This window comes from Lasioglossum baleicum, chromosome 7, assembly GCF_051020765.1.
Source record: "Lasioglossum baleicum chromosome 7, iyLasBale1, whole genome shotgun sequence".
Lineage (NCBI taxonomy): Eukaryota > Metazoa > Arthropoda > Insecta > Hymenoptera > Halictidae > Lasioglossum > Lasioglossum baleicum.
This window is the reverse complement of record NC_134935.1, coordinates 589,013-609,255: the sequence shown is the minus strand read 5'-3', so window position 1 is coordinate 609,255 and position 20,243 is coordinate 589,013. Positions and strand designations below refer to the sequence as shown.

At 43.4% G+C, this 20,243-nt stretch overlaps 1 long non-coding RNA gene across 1 annotated transcript; it reads left to right on the top strand.

Annotated features, from left to right (window-relative positions):
• Window positions 1–2,226: 2,226 nt before the first annotated feature.
• On the top strand, window positions 2,227–3,778 carry LOC143210475 (uncharacterized). The gene is made up of 3 exons (XR_013009261.1): window positions 2,227–2,800; window positions 3,415–3,505; window positions 3,580–3,778. It is a non-coding gene; the product is annotated as an uncharacterized LOC143210475 (long non-coding RNA).
• Window positions 3,779–20,243: the final 16,465 nt, after the last annotated feature.

Below are 20,243 nucleotides of genomic sequence, written 5' to 3'. Positions count from 1 at the left end.
CGGCAATCATTCGCACTGTAAACTTCCATTTTTGCACTCGCGTCTCATCGTCCATTTACTACGTCGCACGTTGCCAACCCATTCATTCTTCTCAATTTCGTCAATGAATGACGAGGCGGGCGGAATGTTTGGGATTGGCTGCGCGTACCGCGAGATCGTGACGCACGATCCACCACGCAGCCCAGTGATTGGCTGCTCCGCTCGCCGTCGCGAGATCGATGATCGATCAGCAGCGCGCCGCGCGATAGGCTGTCGCCGTCGGATCGATTATCGACCTGCCTGGTGAAATTCCATTGGTCGAGATTTTCGATTAGCAGGTCATCGTTCCGACGGAGAGAGAAATCCGCTCTTCTGATCGATCGTCGAATCAATCGCTGATTAGCTTCTGTACGAAAGTCGCGCGTCGTCAGACCAGTCGTTTTCGGTTAACAGCATTCGTTTATAACTACGTTCTCAGCACAGCTGCTGTGAACAATCACGTTCTTTCGGAACTACTTTATTCGATTCTTTATTGCTTCAGTCAATCATACAATTGTGCTGAACGTTGTACATAATTTGTATAAAGTTTTGTTGAGACTACCGCCAGACGGAATAAAGTGTGCTCGTCCAAATTCGGTGAAGTTTATTGTCCCGTCTGATCTCAAACACAATTTTTTAAAACATGTTTCCATAAATCGAAAAACCTCAAAAAATACACATTAATAATCAGGATGAGAAACAACTAATAATATAAATGTGGTCAACTGAAGACTTTGATATAAAATCGGCAATTTTATGTTTTCCGATTTGTTTAAAAATCGACTTTGCAACCAAAAATTTTGAAAAAAATCTCGGTAGTGTATGCTATTAGGTAGAATATTCATGAATTTTTTCATAATTTTCTGTTGAACATGTGACGTGACTAAAAATCAATTTGGATGGACACTTTTGACCATCTTATCCGGCTAACGAAACCATTATTTAAAAAATGCAAAATATATTTCTGTTTACGTCATTAAACCCGTTTTTTCTACAAAAATGTAGTCCTAATTTCTCTTCGATATCTCTTTGAGATCAAAAGTTATAGAAAAACGTGCGCCGCGTCGCGCTGTGCCAGGATTCAAATGCGCCGCACAGTGGGGTATTTGGCCTGTTTAGCGCGCCAAAAGTCGAAATTTTTACTTTGTTCAAAATGACTAAAACTTTTTACCCATGTACCTGAATATATATGCAAGTAATCTACAATAATATTTTTCCATAAACGGTAGTATTTAGTAACCTATAGATACTTGAAAGTAACATATTCTCGTGACCGAGAGAAGCATGGAAAAACTTGTGTTAAAGAAATGATCTTTCTCACAAGTTTAGTGTATCAAATCGAGATAAAAACATACCTAGGATGTAAAGGAAGGTTTATAGAGTAATTTTACTGCTTTTTGTTTTATACTCTTCGGTGGTTTTGATAGAATAAACAATTAAAAGTGATATAATTTTTTTTTCAGAAAATTACTATGTATTATGTAATAACTTTTTTTCTCCGCAAAACACCCCTCTAATTTTTTTAGGGGTTAATCATTAGACATTGCTTTAAACAATCGTGAAAAGTTTGCGTGCGATCTCGTGCTGGAACATACCTTTTTATGCGATTTAGATCAGTATGGCATGAACCGACCGTATATCATATGACTGATAATGATGAAATAACTGAGCTGTAGGTGATAGATACTTGGAAGTAAATGAAGGAAAATGAAAGTCATTATTGCTAGAATATTAATTTATATTATAAAAAAAAATTAATAAAAATTAATTAATATTTATAATATATTTTTTTTTTTACGAAAAAATGTTTGAAACAAAAGTTTAACAGTATTAACCTCAATATAAACTTCAATATATAAAACTTCGAAAAAATTTTGTTTAAAACAAAAAAACAAGGTCGCTTCGATTTTTTAAACATTAAGTTGTATTTTTGATTTGATAGTGTTGTAGCTGGTGTTAAGACGAATTCAACGATATATAATAGTATGACCTTCACACTATTAATAACGTCGCAATAGTTTTGGCGCGCTAAACAGGCCAAATACCCCACTGTGCGCCGTCTCCAAATTCCGGCTTTCCGCCTCACTTTCGAAACTTCGGTAACGTGAAAACCGGAGGAACGCGTCGGCGTAGATCAGTCGAGTAGGTAGTTCACACGGACAGAGTAGAGGTACGTTTGTTTGTGTAGCGCGCGTGCAATCGAACATGCACCAACACGGGCAAGCGCGGTCGACACCGCTCACGGATACGACGATACGTCAGGGAAGGGGAAACTGCCGTTCAGTTTTCAGCAGTTTTCAGTTATTCTCTCAACTCTCAACAGTTCTCAAGTTCTCGTTCGCTTAGCTCGGTCGTAATATCTGTGGTTGTCAGGAGGACGCCGCCGCATGTCACATTGTACTTTCACTTTCGAGATATTGTCGTTTAAAGTTTTGATCACTAATGCTTTGACAAGGACATTGGTTAAATTGTATTATTTTTTCGAGCCTTTTGAATTGATTTTCGTGACGTTTTTTCTGGTAAATACCTAATCCTACACTATAAAGTTCAATAAATGCATAAACTGAAATTTTTTGAAATTGTGACATGCAGCGTTTTTCTTGACACAATCACAGATATACTTACATAGCTTCGCTCTGTGGTTACACGTTACACTCGCGAGTGCGGTCTGCGTTGCGGCATTTGACTATTTGACTATTTATTAGATTGACTTGCTTGGATTATGTGATTACGTGGATTACTTGGATTACGTGCACTACGTGGAAGGAAGGAAGAACGGAAGGTATTTGTACATATTTATATTGGTTGATCGGTTTCATTTTGCTCAAATGTCTCCCAGAATCTTCGCGTGAAAAAGCGTGAGAACGCTTGTCGGCACACCACGCGACAGTGCCATTTGCCATCACGTATGAGGTGCTACGGGGCGAGTATGTTCACTTCAATGTAGAGTCCAAAATAGTAAATTGTTTGTTTCTTTATCACTTTATCACTCTCTTTTCATTATCATTATTATCATTTATCACTTTAAACAAATCCAACACAATTCAGCTTTGGCCCATTCAGATTAGAATTAGCTTAGCAATATTCTAAATCGGCAAAATGATGGCTTAAACCAATTCAGTAAGGCAAGTATTTAATCTTCTTCACTTGCTTCTCATCATCGAATTTTTTTATTTCTGGTAGTACATTCTTTTGTTTGTAGTTCAACTTTAATCGATTTTTTATAAATATCATTGCAATGTTTGAATCAGTTAGGTATATTAGTTGATGAAAAACGTCAGAAGACCTTTTGTAATTGTAGCACCAGAAATTAGAAAATTCGTTGAGATGAGCAATAAGCGAAGAAGATTAAATACTCACCTTTACTCACTGTGTAATTGAAAATCTAATTTACAGAACGGAGGATAAATATAATGTGCTATCCAGGGAAGGAGGAGAAGGAAGCAGCGGCAACCGGGGAAGAGGAAGACCTCTAATTTTTCACGTGGTACGTATATCTAATTATGCCATTCAACACACATGCATATATTGTACATTACTGATTTTCTTTGTATTTTTTAGGTATCCCACCTATGCCAGAACGTGCTACGGGCCACAAGTTTTGGGAAGCAGAGGCAACAACGTATAATAATCACAATATACAGGGTGTTCCGTTTAAATACGAACACCTAAATATCTCTTCAGGTTATTGTGATGCAAAAAATATTTGTTACGTAATGTGCATGGTGTCAATGGACCAAATATCTGGCACACCGTGCACATTACGTAACAAATATTTTTTGCATCACAACAACCTGAAGAGATATTTAGGTGTTCGTCCAATAATAAAGCATAGTAATAATAAAAAATTATAATATTTATTATATATATATATATTCCTTGTGTCATTGTCCATGTGTCTTTACCAACTCCCTGCGGCGTATTAAAAAATAAGAAAAAGTAAATTTTCTTTTCCCTTAAATGACACTTTGTCTTTTTTTGCATGGGGACATTTTAATCTTAGCTTCCATCTCTTGCAATCGATGCAGAGAATTTTTATTTTGCACAGATTATTTTTTTTTTTCGTTTTCTCTCCTTGCATGTGACTGAATATTCATTCAAAAATCAGTATTGTCGGTAAAAAGGAAATCTGCTACATATTTGTACAATAGAAATTTACTTTATCGACATCTGCCACATTAGTGCGATCTGCCCTTACCGACGGCGCTGCCCTGTATAACGGCATTCGCCGCATTAATCATGTAGGGATTATGGCGCTCGTGTCGCCATTCCCCTAGGTCGCGCCTAGGGAGATCACCGATAGGGAGTTGGCGGTCCTACTCCCAACCGTCTCTCGTAGCGACCGTTACGCTAGGCATCCCTAGCAGTTCAAAATAGTCAGTTCATAGAGTCAGACGTATTGAACATCTTTATCCAGTTGTACTGTGTTGCGAGGCTTACCTCTTTTGTAATATATTCTCCGTCGTACGGTTACGACGGACGTCACTACCGTGTGAATAAATATTATTAAATGGTTCTCGTTGAACTACAAATTCTGCAGTGAATTTTATCCTCAAGTCCTAATCACGTGTTGCAAGTAAAACGTAGAGTAGGCTACGTTCTTCGGTACCTTCCCCGAAGCTTCTGATTCTCTCCGAGAGTATCCATCTACATCCATCCTACAATTGGTGACCCCGACGTGATCTGAATCCGTCGGCCGTCGTGATCTCGCCGATCTCCAGAAGGAAGGACGTCAGCACGCGGTCTTGGGGACATCCCGTGCCTGCAGCTATTCTGGCTGACACGCACCTTCATCGAGGAGCGTCGAGGATCCAGCCAAGTAGAGTGCAGCGTCACGCCGACGCCACGATCTCTCGAGGAGAACGCACTCGAGTACCGGTTTGCTGTTTGGCCAAGCTACGCGGTCGGAAGGACGTTTCCTGTCCGCCATCTTTGCTGCTGCACGAGGCACGCCGCTGTGAAGCCGCCATCTTGGTCCTCGAAGGAGCTGTTCCACAGGTGGATTCCGGCGTGCATAGAAGATTGCGAGCGACTTCCGTAAGTGCGAGCGTCTAGTTTAGCCGTTAACATTCGTTATCGCGATTCCGGTAGAATACATGGCACATTGCATCTCCGACGCGCGTTCAGTTCCGTCGTGATAGCGTAAGACCCATCGCCGCGGGTCCTGTGAATTAGCATCGCGTGCGCGCGCAGATAATCAAAATGACCGCGCCGGCACCACTTCCGGGTACTGAGGAAATCTTGAAATCGCTTCTCGAGAAGCACGTCGATTCATATCGCGTACCAAAGGTACCTTCGTTCTTTCGGGAGGATCCTTCACTATGGTTCATGCAAGTTGAATCGTCCCTCTCCGCAGCCCGCATAACCACACAAAAGACGATGGCTGACATTGTTATATCCGCGTTAACGTTTGAAGAAATAGCCGCGATAAAAGATATTCTCTCTTTGTCACCGCAGCCTCAGAATCTTTACGATCAGGTAAAAGCGCGTATAATTTCAAACTTCTCTACGTCGGCGGAAGCGCGTTTACGCCGACTTCTAAAGGGCGAGGTGCTAACGGAAGGAAAACCTTCACAAATATTGATGCGACTTCGCAACTTAAACGACGGGTCGTGTTCGGATGACATAATCCGCACGATTTTCATGGAGCAGCTTCCTGCTCAAATCAGGACAGTCTTGGCCATGTCCAAGATTACCGACCCGCAAGAATTCGCCGAATTGGCCGACAAAGTTGTCGAAGCATCGGGTTCCGTCGCGATTTCATCAATTTCGCCGCGAGACTCTTCTAGACGCGATGTCGAGGCATCGGATGCCGTCGCATCCGCAGTTTCTTCTCGAGGTTCTTCAAACCGCGAGCTTGAAGCAAAAGTCGACCGTCTCGCGAATCAATTGGCCGAACTGACCAGTATCGTGAGACGCAGTTCCCGCGACGGGCGCCGTAGAACTACTTCCCGTGGGAGACAAAGTTCGCGTTCCAAGTCGCGCGGTTCCGCATTGTGCCGTCTGCACCGGAAATACGGAAGCGATGCACGTCATTGCATAAAACCCTGCTCGTGGCAGGCGGGAAACTTATATGCACTAGCCGCGTGGAGGCGAGCGCGCTGAGTGCTACATCACATCGTCTCCATGTTCGTGAAAGCGACCTCGGTCTCACGTTTCTGATCGACACGGGAGCGGATATCTCTCTGTTACCGGCTGATGTGGCCGCGAAAAAACGTGCGACCGGTTTAAAATTGTTCGCGGCAAACGAGACAACGATCGAGACATATGGAGAGAAGCGACTCAATTTGAATCTAGGCCTTCGCCGTGCCTTCTCTTGGAACTTCTGCGTCGCCGCGGTACCGTACCCGATTCTAGGCGCGGATTTTCTCAATCATTTTAGCTTGTTGGTCGATCTGCGTCATCGTAAATTGATCGATCCGTTGACGCGAATTTCCACTGTCTGCAGAGTCAGAACCTCGCCGGTGTTCAACGTGAAATCGATCGATCCCGCATCTCCGTTCGCGGGAATACTCTCCGAGTTTCCGGGAGTTATAGGACCATCGCAATCGAATTGCGATTCGCCGCGCGACGTCTTACATCATATTGTGACCGAGGGTCCCCCCGTAGCCGAGCGTGCGCGACGACTGACGCACGATAAACTGCAGGTGGCTAAGGCCGAGTTCCGACGGCTCGTTGCTGAAGGAACATGTCGTCCATCGAGTAGCCCGTGGGCTAGCCCCATCCATCTTGTTCCTAAGAAAGATGGGGGTTGGCGGGTATGTGGCGACTATCGTCGTTTGAATTCGGTGACTGTTCCCGACATGTACCCAGTTCCTCATTTACATGACTACTCAGTCAATTTACACAACAAAACGATCTTCACCAAGCTCGATCTTCAGAGAGCGTATCAGCAGATTCCGGTTGCGCCGTCGCACATCGCGAAAACTGCCGTGATAACACCTTTTGGGCTCTTCGAGTATACCGTGATGCCTTTCGGCCTCCGTAACGCCGGGCAGACATTTCAACGGTACATCCATCGTGCCCTCGGAGACCTTGACTTCGTTTTTGCCTACATCGACGACATCCTCATCGCTTCGTCGAACCTCGAAGAGCATGAGCGTCACCTCCGCATAGTTCTGCAACGTTTACAGGAACACGCGCTGCATCTGAATCTTGCCAAATGCGAATTCGGCAAGTCCCATCTCGAGTTTCTGGGACACGTGGTTGATCGGAACGGGTCTGCACCTATTCCCGAAAAAGTCAAGGCCATTCAGGACTTTCCGAAGCCCAAAACAGTCTCTGACCTACGCAGATTTCTGGGTATGGTCAACTTTTACCGACGCAGTCTGGGTCGCGCCGCTGACGTGCAAGCACCCTTGCACGAGTATCTTTGCGAGTCGAAGAAAAATGATAAACGCGAGATAGTCTGGACTTCTCAAGCCGAGGAAGCGTTTGCACGAGTCAAATCTGACCTCGCCAACGCGACCTTGCTAAATCACCCTGCTCCTGATGCAATAACGCGTCTCGTTACCGATGCATCCGATTTTGGAATGGGAGCGTCGTTAGAACAAAAATTCCAAAATTCATGGAAGCCCTTGGCATTCTTTTCTCGCAAGTTTACTCCATCTCAAAGAAACTACAGTGCGTATGATCGCGAGTTAACCGCTGTTCACGAAGCGCTCAAATACTTCAGGCATTTCCTCGAAGGTAGAAATTTCGTAATTGTGACTGATCACAAACCACTCGTGTACGCGTTCCGGTAACGCGCCGATAAAGCATCACCTCGCCAACTTCGGCAATTATCATTCATATCACAGTTTACTACTCATATCGAGCATCTCCCTGGCTCCGAAAACGTCGTCGCCGACTCGCCGTCGCGTGTAGATACTAGAGATCCCCGTTTCACGTGTATGTAAATACACGTGGTACGTGAACCGTGTAGTGCGAATTTAAGGATCCGTGTACACGTATCCACGAACACGTGAATACGGATCCGTGTAGCACGGGTCCGTGTTACACGGGGCTGCGAACACGGATCCGTATATTACACGGATCCGTATTCACGGATCCGTTCGTCGGCACGTTCGAGTCCGACAACTGAGGCGTTATTGTTTTTAGATCGAATTCTTTTCTACTGTTGACGTTAGAAGTGAGACAATAATAAAGTTGCGGTAAATTGTTCGACGTTAAATGACCGTATATTAAAATGCATATGTAAAATAAAAATACGAACATTTGTGAAATTAAAATACACGGGTACCCGTGTACTTAGTATTATATTACGTGCATGAAAATTCGGATTCGTTTATTGCACGTGAAATAGGGACCTCAATTAGATGTGATTCTGGAAGCGGGTAGCGCAGATGGAAAGAGATACTGAATAAATTAGCGGAAATAGCGCACGAAATAAAACAGGTGTTAGAAGAGCGATGCGTTCATTACGAAATAGAGAGCGATACTGACGTGAAAGAGAACAATACAAAGAAAAAGAAAGGATTACGTAGACAGACATAAGTATGGATTTAAAGACGGCAGCATTGGTGACGCGTAAATATAAACAGAAAACGTATTTGTGTAACACCTGCGTTACTTGAGGCGTGAGCGTGAACAACGACTGTCCAGAGCTAACACACATTTTGAAAAACAAATTTTTGGATTACAGGTAACAAAAAATAATTAACAAAAGTTTACGCAATAAAATTTAATGAATTATTTTTTTATTTTGATATAAAAAAACCAAAATGTTTACATTTTCAGGTAAAACGCGTTTTTTTCGCGTTACAATATTTCCCACAGTTGAAAACAACGTTCGGAACTATATCCGACAAATACTTAATTGCAAGTCTTGCAATTGTCGGATATTTTCTCATACGGACATAAATCAAACCGTAACTGTGGTTTCGCAATATATTTTTCGTATTCTCCGTGTATGTCGGACATGTCAACAATGTCGTCATTATATAAAAATTGTAAGGTAATTGTGCATAAAAGGTCCCACCCCACCGACTTCGATGATTTTTTAATATGTTGTCAGGGTGAAGATTCTATGTGTGTGGACAACTTTTTCCTATACATGTAACCGCCGCTCAGTCTTAATTTTTGAGATATTTGCGAAAAACTGCAGCTATTACTATACATTTAATTTTGTCTATACATGCACGCCCGTGCTGTGCGTATGCGTCAGCATGATGCGACCGCTCGTCAACTGTTTCTACAGATATACAATGTATATCACTACGATCGTTGAACGATATTCTACATATATACGGTGATACATATGTATGTATATAAGGTGAGCTTTTAATTTTGAAAAAGGACGCGTTTACTACCTGAGAATGTAAACATTTTGGTTTTTTTGTACCAAAATAGAAAATTAATTGAATAAATTGTATTTCGTAAAATTGTGTTAATTATTTTTTGTTACCAGTAGCTCAAAAATTTGTTTTTCAAAATGTGTGTTAGCTCTGGACAGTCGTTGTTCACGCTCACGCCTCAAGTAACGCGGGCGTTACACAAATACGTTTTCTGTTTATATTTACGCGTCACCAATGCTGCCGTCTTTAAATCCATACTTATGTCGGCCTATGTAATCCTTTCTTTTTCTTTGTATTGTTCTCTTTCACGTCAGTATCGCTCTCTATTTCGTAATAAACGCATCGCTCTTCTAACACCTGTTTTATTTCGTGCGCTATTTCCGCTAATTTATTCAGTACCTCTTTCCATCTGCGCTACCCGCTTCCAGAATCACATCTAATTGAGGTCCCTATTTCACGTGCAATAAACGAATCCGAATTTTCATGCACGTAATATAATACTAAGTACACGGGTACCCGTGTATTTTAATTTCACAAATGTTCGTATTTTTATTTTACATATGCATTTTAATATACGGTCATTTAACGTCGAACAATTTACCGCAACTTTATTATTGTCTCACTTCTAAAGTCAACAGTAGAAAAGAATTCGATCTAAAAACAATAACGCCTCAGTTGTCGGACTCGAACGTGCCGACGAACGGATCCGTGAATACGGATCCGTGTAATATACGGATCCGTGTACACGGATCCGTGTTCGCAGCCCCGTGTAACACGGACCCGTGCTACACGGATCCGTATTCACGTGTTCGTGGATCCGTGTACACGGATCCGCATTCACGGATCCGTATGCACGGATCCTTAAATTCGTACTACACGGTTCACGTACCACGTGTACACGTGTATTTTAGTACACGTCCAAAACCGCGATCTCTAATAGATACCTTGTACCTTGCCGCAGATATCTCCTTGGAGGAGCTCGCGAGATTGCAGGAATCCGACGACGAATTGAAAAGTTTATTGGCCTCTACCGATCACTCGTTAGCTTTACGGCGAATTCGGTGGGGACCCTCTCACATTGCGATTGTATGCGATTTAGAAGGAGAAGTATTGCGTCCATACATTCCGGGCCCGTCACGCAAGGCCATTTTTGATAAATTTCACAAACCCGCGCACCCGAGCGCGAAAGTTACCGATCGCGTGATCCGAAAGCGGTATGTTTGGCCGCGAATGCATCATGACATCGCGAAATGGTCGAAAGAGTGTCTGGATTGTCAACAATCTAAGATAACGCGCCATAACCATGTAAAACCAGCGGAATTCGTTGCTCCCGATGAGCGTTTCAGTCATGTCCACATGGACATTATCGGCCCGTTGCCGATATCGGAAGGCTATCGTTACTGCCTGACCATGATAGATCGTTTCTCGAGATGGCCAGAGGCGGTTCCGCTCGCGAATATTGAAGCTACTACCGTATGTAGAGCGTTCGTAGATCACTGGATCTCACGTTTCGGCGCCCCTGAAACTCTCACGACCGATCAGGGCAGTCAATTCGAATCGAGACTTTTCACCGCGCTGCTACAATTATCCGGATGCCACCGTATTCGGACGACCGCTTTTCATCCAGCGTCGAATGGAATGATCGAACGATGGCACCGATGCCTCAAAACTGCGATTATGTGTCACGCGAACCCTACGTGGTCACGCGTGTTATCTACCGTAATGCTTGGTCTTCGAAATAACGTTATGGATTCGGGCTCGTCGCCAGCCGAATATCTATACGGCACGTCGTTGCGAATTCCGGGCGAGTTCGTACTCCCCGATGACGGTCCCGCGGATCCGCAAATGTTTATTGAAGAATTTCGAGACCACATGCGCAGTGCTAAACCTGTTCCCGTTGGACAGCGTCATAAAAAGCGTGTTTTCTTATTTAAAGATATAGACACCTGCTCACATGTATTCTTGCGCGCCGGTACGAATAAAAAGGCGCTCGAACGGCCATACTCAGGCCCGTACAAAGTAATAAGCCGCCCTACCGACCGCGTTCTAGAGATCGATGTCAACGGAAAACCGCGTTCCGTCTCGATAGAAAATGTGAAACCAGCGTATCACTTCCGAGAGGAATTAGCAACCTCGTCTAGCGAACCCTCCGACTCGAATCAACGGAATGCGCTGCGGACATATTCACGGGCGAAAACTGTGCAAACAGTCCCGCCGAGTTAATATCGCCGATTTAGTTGTAAGCCTGTTGTATACATGTAAATAGCAATCGCGTAGTTTGTAAGAACAACTTGTATAGTAGATGTAGTGCGTACTCATTGTAAATAGTTCATAGTTATAATATTGTTATATTGTTGCTGTATCCCCAGCGTGGCGAGCTTGTATATCGTTGTGTAGCGTCATAAGTTTGCACGTACACACTCGGGGGGGGGGGGGAGTGTGTAGGGATTATGGCGCTCGTGTCGCCATTCCCCTAGGTCGCGCCTAGGGAGATCACCGATAGGGAGTTGGCGGTCCTACTCCCAACCGTCTCTCGTAGCGACCGTTACGCTAGGCATCCCTAGCAGTTCAAAATAGTCAGTTCATAGAGTCAGACGTATTGAACATCTTTATCCAGTTGTACTGTGTTGCGAGGCTTACCTCTTTTGTAATATATTCTCCGTCGTACGGTTACGACGGACGTCACTACCGTGTGAATAAATATTATTAAATGGTTCTCGTTGAACTACAAATTCTGCAGTGAATTTTATCCTCAAGTCCTAATCACGTGTTGCAAGTAAAACGTAGAGTAGGCTACGTTCTTCGGTACCTTCCCCCAAGCTTCTGATTCTCTCCGAGAGTATCCATCTACATCCATCCTACAATCAGTGCGACCGTGCTGCCATCTTGCGGGGAAGCGGAATCCAGGATAGAGTGGCGTTCCAGCTGGACTGCATTCCGCGTGGGCTGCATCCAGACGGTTCTAGGTGGAGTCTACCTGTAATCGTTTTCGTCACTTCACGTGGAGTCCGTTGTGCTATCAGGGTATAGTATCTGTATCTACCCTGATAGCCAAGTCTGGAACGGTGCAGGAATAGTGCAGAGCGTGGAGTGAACCTGGAGGGCAGTATCGTTCCAGACGCCGCGCCCACCGACGAGATACTACCCTCGGATTGTAACTAGAAAGGAACTATTTATCAATGTTATAAACCTCTGTGCAAAAAAAAAGTTTGGTAACATTGTTAAACACGCAACTGCCTAATAAACACGAGATGGAGTTGCTTGCTATTTCCATATTCTATTCAGCTCGTCGCGAATACCGTTACACAGGGCAGCTCGCACTAATATTAGTGCCACCGATGAGAATATCTACCTGGTCTGTGTCAGTTTTGCTATGATTTCACGTTGATAGCAGTGCAGCAGTGAAATGTTGCACGATATCGCAGCACTGATTGACAGTCCTCCTGACTAGGCGCCATCTCGTCTAAACGAACTTAACTACAATTGGCTCTAGACTGGCTCTGCATCCGGGAGGACCTCTGTCTTCATGGGGAAATCTATGCTAATGTGAATGAAATCACGCGCCTGGATTTTTTGCCCTTATACGAGCATATTTTGAGCTGCACAAAGGTTCATTTGATAGAGGAGGGTTCATTACAGGGCGCTCTTCTCGTCATATCAGCCAAAAAAGTCTCCTTGAGATAGAAAAATACATTGAAATCTGTGGTTATTTTTCTTGATTTTTTCTCTACTTTGGGCACTCATATTATTAGATATAAACATAATCTCGTTAAATCATGAGAAGAGCGCCCTGTATTTAACCTTCCTCTACAGAATGAGTCCTCACCCAGCTCAAAATATACTCAAATAACGACAAAAAATCCAGGCGCGCAAACCCATGTTTCGACCAAAAATCTAGTAAGATTCTAGTTATTTTCTAGTTACAATCCGAGGGTATAGTTCCCCCTTAAGGGGGTAGTATAGGCTCTATTTGTAACTAGAAAATTACTAGAATTTTACTAGAAAAATGGCTCGAAACGTGGGTTTGCGCGCTGTCGGTTTTCGTCCTTATTTCAGAAAATTTTGGGCTGAGTGAGGGATTATTCTAAAGAGGAAGGTTAATCACACTGCGCCCTGGTTACGAGGTTAACGAGATTATGTTTATAACTAATAATATGAGGGCCCAAAGTAGAGAAAAAATCTAGGGAAAAAACCAGCACATTTCAATGCATTTTTCTGTCTCCAAAAGACTTTATGACTTATGAGATGACCAGGGCGCAGCGCGTTGAACCTTCCTCTTTAGAATGAGCCCTCACACAGCCCAAACTTTGCTCAAATAAGGACAAAAACTGACAGCGCGCAGACCCACTTTTTCGATCGAAAATCTGGTAAGATTCTAGTTATTTGCTAGATATTTGCTATTTACTAGAATCTTACTAGATTTTCGATCGAAAAAGTGGGTCTGCGCGAATCGGTTGTTTGTCCTTATTTGAGCAGATTTTGGGCTGGGTGAGGGCTCATTCTAGAGAGGATGGTTCATCACACACGGGTCTGGTCATAATATAAGTCAAAAAGTCTATTAGAGACAGAAAAATGCATTGAGATCTGCTGGTTTTTTCCCTAGATTTTTACTCTACTTTGGACACTCATATTATTAGATATAAACATAATCTCGTTAAAATCATGACCAGACCCGTGTGTGATGAACCTTCCTCTTTCGAATGAGCCCTCACCCAGCCCACAATTAGCTCAAATAAGGACAAACAACCGATTCGCGCAAATCCACGTTTCGAGCCATTTTTCTAGTAAAATTCTAGTAATTTTCTAGTTACAAATAGAGCCTATACTACCCCCTTAAGGGGGAACTATACCCTACTGAAGTAACTAGAAAATAACTAGAATCTTACTAGATTTTTGGTCGAAACGTGGGTTTGCGCGCCTCGACTTTTTGTCCTTATTTGAGCTTATTTTGGGCTGGGTGAGGACTCATTCTGTAGAGGAAGGTTAAATACAGGTCGCTCTTCTCATGATTTAACGAGATTATGTTTATATCTAATAATGTGAGTGCCCAAAGTAAAGACAAAATCTAGAAAAATAACCGCAGATTTCAATGTATTTTTCTGTCTCAAAGAGACTTTTTTGACTGATATGACGAGGGGAGCGCCCTGTAATGAACCTTCCTCTATCAAATGAACCTTTGTGCAGCTCAAAATATGCTCGTATAAGGTCAAAAAATCCAGGCGCGTGATTTCATTCACATTAGCATAGATTTCCCCATGAAGACAGAGGTCCTCCCGGATGCAGAGCCAGTCTAGAGCCAATTTTAGTTAAGTTCGTTTAGACGAGATGGCGCCTAGTCAGGAGGACTGTCAATCAGTGCTGCGATATTGTGCAACATTTCACTGCTGCACTGCTGTCATCGTGGAATCATAGCAAAACTGACACAGATGAGGTAGATATTCTCATCGGTGGCACTAATATTAGTGCGAGCTGCCCTGTGTAACGGCATTCGCGACGAGCTGAATAGAATATGGAAATAACAAGCAACTCCATCTCGTGTTCATTAGGCAGTTGCGTGTTTATCAATGTTACCAAACTTTTTTTTTGCACAGAGGTTTATAACATTGATAAATAGTTATTTTCTAGTTACAAATCGAGGGTATAGTTCCCCCTTAAGGGTGTAGATCTGTTTGCGACCTCGAAATTAGTTTGAGCTCCGGCCTGTAGGGGAGCTGGGTACATGTTGTCTCGTTGAATCGTCGAGACTGTCGAGAGCACGGTGCTCCGTGGTCGAGAGGCACAGCAGCGCTAACGAGATACCATCTCGGCGGTGACAGCAGTCACTGCATCAATAAATGTTGCCGGTAAGTCAGGCTTCATCAGCAAGCGTGACGCTTGGGCAGCGTGTACGTGTGCCTAGGCGGATTGCAACTTTGCAAGGGTCCGGCTCCGGACGTTATTTGTCTCGCTAATGCACATTTGAGACCCCTACGTAGTCACAATCGCTAGATAAAAGATCAATCTAGCGCGTGAGCTCGCCCAAGTGGCCTAATTTTGCGTTTCCGAGGCGTAATTTACATTATTCGGCAGCATGATGTCTGCTCGGGAGGCTCTGTAAGCAGGCGTGAAAGCCGGACCGCGCGCCGCGCGGCGCACTCACACACTCATCGCTCGGGAAGCGTATGCGTGTGCCTAGACAGATAGTAAGGGTTCAGCTCCCGACGTTATTCGTCTCGCTAATGCACATTTGAGACTCCTACGTAGTCACAATCGCTAGATAACAGATCAATCTAACGCGTGAGCTCGCCTAAGTGGCCTAATTTTGGGTTTCCGAGGCGTAATTTACATTATTCGGCAGCATGATGTCTGCTCGGGAGGCTCTGTAAGCAGGCGTGAAAGCCGGACCGGGCGCCGCGCGGCGCACTCACACACTCATCGCTCGGGCAGCGTGTACGTGTTCCTAGACGGATAGTAAGGGTTCAGCTCCCGACGTTATTCGTCTCGCTAATGCACATTTGAGACCCCTACGTAGGGGTACGACCACAATCGCTAGATAAAAGATCAATCTAGTGCGTGAGCTCGCCCAATTGGCCTACTTTTGCGTTTTCGAGGCGTAATTGACATTATTCTGCCTATTATGTCTACCCGGGAGGCTCTGTAAGCAGGCCTCGCGGGCAGACATTGCGCTGCCGAATAATGTAAATTACGCCTCGAAAACGCAAAATTAGGCCACTTAGGCGAGCTCACGCATTAGATTGATCTTTTATCTAGCGATTGTAACTACGTAGAGGTCTCAAATGTGCATTAGCGAGACGAATAACGTCGGGAGCTGAACCCTAGCTATCCGTCTAGGCACACGCATACGCTTCCCGAGCGGTGAGCTGTGCTACACACTCTCACTCGAGCACACCAACGCAGCATCATCGTCAGCCGTATAGTGACGTCACGTTTGCGTATGAAGCCTAACTTACCGGCAACACTTCTCAACCCCCGGTTTATCGATACAGTGATTGAATTGCCTGGTGACCGAATGACAAGAACCAGACTTCAGCGCTCGTAGCGGAAAAATGCCGGAGGTGTAGTTTCAGAGGACGCAAAAGTAGGCCACTTTTACGAGCTCGCGCGCTAGATTGATCTTTTATCTAGCGATTGTGACTACGTAGGGGCCCCAAATGTGCATTAGCGAGACGGATACCATCTAGAGCCGGACCCTTGCAATCTCGTGTACGTATACAGTGTCTAGCGGTGTGTGAGTGTGCCACCACACTCTCGCTCGAGCCGGATCTACACCCTTAAGTAGATACATGTACATAATAGGTACGTTACGATATGCGGCAATAACCTAAAACCTGCGAAATGTCAGTCGTTGTTGTGATTTATTTCCTAGAAATATTGAGTTTTTATTTATCATCCTTATAAAATTCCCATCCCAAACTGAAGCTGAACCTGCTGAGCGATCAATTCTTCCTTTTTCCTTTGTGAGGCAAAATCCTGTACCGATACACGGCGAGCAAATCTCGCCTAAACTTGATCCAACGAGAGAGCAGTACCGCGTGAAGACCAGTTTTCCTCCGTCGCTGCGCATCTTCGTCCTAATTGGCAATACTCCCACTCCATACGTTCCCTTCCCAATGCACAGCGCATGCGCGCATCGGCACCGCAGTGACGCCACGTGCTGCAGCGCCGCAAACCGTTTTGTTCGCAGCTATACCGGGTGTGGTTTGTTTTTCGAAGTGTGTTTTTGGCGGTAAAACTTTAAAGCGTTACAAGTGATTTTAGGATTTTCAGGGCATTTAAAATGGAAGAGGAAGTTCCTGGTCCATCCTATATGTCACCACCAAAGAGAAATCCGCCAGGGAAGGTAAGTTCGCATTATAAATATTTATTATGCATGCTCATGCATGGTTTTTGGTTGTTTTATTTATTATGCATGATTGGTGTTTGGCTTTGTGTTTCTTTTTCTATTCAGTTTGTGCTATCTGCTCAAAAGCAGATGCTGGTAAATCTGTATAAGCATGTCAATACAGTGAACCCAGGCATGACATACAAGTCTATCGTCCAATCCCTTTCTAAGCAGACAGGAATTGGACGGGATACTGTATGCAAAACTCTGGCGGAGTACAAAACAACAGGAAACGTGACATCGCCAAATAAGAACAGGCGAAGATTGAGCATATTGGAGAAGACATCGGAAGAAGACCTCATAGCCATAAGGAGGAAGGTGCATAGCTTTTGGTTGAATCGGGAGATTCCAACGTTGGACAAGATTCTAGATGCTATCAACAACGATGAAGAACTTCCTTCATTCAAGAAGACAACACTCCACACGCTTCTGAAATGTATGGAGTTTAGATACATTGTGAGGAAGCGCAACAGCGCCCTAATTGATGAACCCCGTATTGTATATTGGCGGCAACAGTAAGTAACAATCAACACACATTCAAAAATGTTTTTTACACTATTGTACACTATACAATTTACATTGTAGGTACATCGAAAGAATAAGGAAGCTACGTGCAGAAGGACGCCCCATCTATTACCTCGATGAAACATGGATCAACGCCGGGGACTGCAAGAGGAGATTGTGGGTGGATACAAGTGTCAGCTGCCCAAGGAACGCCGAAGAAAGGGGCTTATCGATAGGCATACCTGCTCCCACCGGAAGAGGTAAGCGTCTAATTATTTTACACGTCGGGTCAGCAGACGGATTTGTACCCTCCTTTGTTTCGAGTCGAAGAAAGACTCTGCTGATTATCATCATGAGATGAACGGGGACACATTTTTTGAGTGGTTCTGCAAACTTTTGCCCATGCTGCGAGATGGGGCAGTTATTGTTATGGACAATGCGCCATACCATAGCGTGAGAAAGGATAAGTATCCAACGAAGAGTTGGACACGGGATCGAATAATCACGTGGCTCGAGGGTAAGGGGGAACAGGTGAATCCACGGAACGTCAAAGTTCAATTATTAGCTTTAGTTGATAAATATCGGCAGCCTAACATCTTTGTCATTGATGAATATGCCACAGAACATGGATGTACCGTGGTACGCCTTCCCCCTTACCACTGCGAGCTAAACCCCATTGAGCACGGAATACGACATACAAGTTAGCAGATGTCCGCGAACTTGTACACGAAGCCATCGAAAATGTGTCCACCGACAATTGGCAAAATTTCATTCGCCACGCAATAAAGGAGGAAGACAGGCTCCACGAACTCGACCATATTACTGATTCCGTGTTGGAAGAAAATGGCGAGTTGTTGGAGACGTCTGATGACTCGGACATCGACGTGTAAATTTTTTATAAATAATTTGTAAATATGTATATTTAATTTAATTTAATGTAATTTAATTTAAGTTAATGTAATTTAATTTAAGTTAATGTAATTTAATGTAATTTAATTTAAGTTAATGTAATTTAATGTAATTTAATTTAAGTTAATGTAATTTAATGTAATTTAATTTAAGTTAATGTAATTTAATGTAATTTAATTTAAGTTAATGTAATTTAATGTAATTTAATTTAAGTTAATGTAATTTAATGTAATTTAATTTATAATATTTATAAATCGCATTCTTGGCGGACGGCTTCACCGTCAATAGTTGTTATTTGAATGCCCACACCAGTCATCCTTTTCCATTTATTTTCCTACATAGTTGTAAGTTATAATTAGTAAATAGTCTGTAAATAGTTGTAAATTATAATTTGTAAATAGTTGTAAGTTATAATTTGTAAATGGTCTGTAAATTGTAATTTGTACATGTTTTGTAAATATTAATATATGAATGTAAATAATAACATATATGAAAATAATGTACAAATTATGTTTTAATTTAAATAAAATATATTAATTCATTATATTTGCAAATAGTCGCGATTTTCTATGCCCTATAATGGCCTATAATTTCATCCTAATTCATTTCATTTCTGGACACCGCGTATATGAAACTTTCAGTCGAGACAGTGGGGAGTGCGGACTGGAGTGGGAGCGCGCGGGCGCGTTGGAAAACAACGTAGGGGCAATAGTAGGCTATGGTGGGGGTATGGTTTAGTACCACAGTATCACAGCAGGGGGTGCAAGCTGCCGTGTTAAAGAAGTGGCCAGTATTTCAGCGCCACCTCAGTAGTAGGGCCGAACTAATGGCAGTATATATAGATATAAAGCGGTAGACGGTTGTAAAAAAAACTGTTTACCCCAACAGGATTCGAACCTCGGTCTACCGCTTGGTAGTCCAACTCTTTAGCTGATTGGCCCACCGACGATCTTATAAAAGCATTGAAAATTTTGGTATATGTATCGCAAAAACTGCAGCGACACCAACGCCACCTCAGTACTAGGGTCGAACTACATATACTGGACCAACTATTTCCTTGGCTGTGGTTGGCTTCCGCTTGGTGACGTCACGTCATTCATGATCAGTGCGCATGCGCTGGCATGCCATCAACGCCACCTCAGTACCAGGGCCTGCTAGGGCCGAACTACATATACTGGACCACCTATTTCCATTGCAGCTTACACCCCCTGTATCACAGCCTTGGCATCAGTGGCTCGCAGCAAGGCGCTGCGATCAGTCGAGCTGCGCGAAACGGTACTGCCCTCTCGTTGAATCAAGTTTAGTATCGGGTCAAAATTGGTCAAAATGGCGTCATCTTCGATACCCCGAACAGGAAAACGAACATCCTCTGAAAGAGATGATAAAGAAAATTTTTCTGAAAATTCATCCTCTAAAAATGAGAATACTAAATTTAAAAAATTGCATTCCTTACAACTGGATAGACTTTATGAAAATTTACTTAAAGATAATAATGTTCCATCAACCTCAAAATCTCAACCCAACTTGAATGTTGCCACAAGAAAAACAAATACAGCACCTTCTCTTGGAAACTCCCAGAACCCTCCAATCAATCAAGGAAATATTCATGATACAGAGTGGTTAACCCCTAAGAA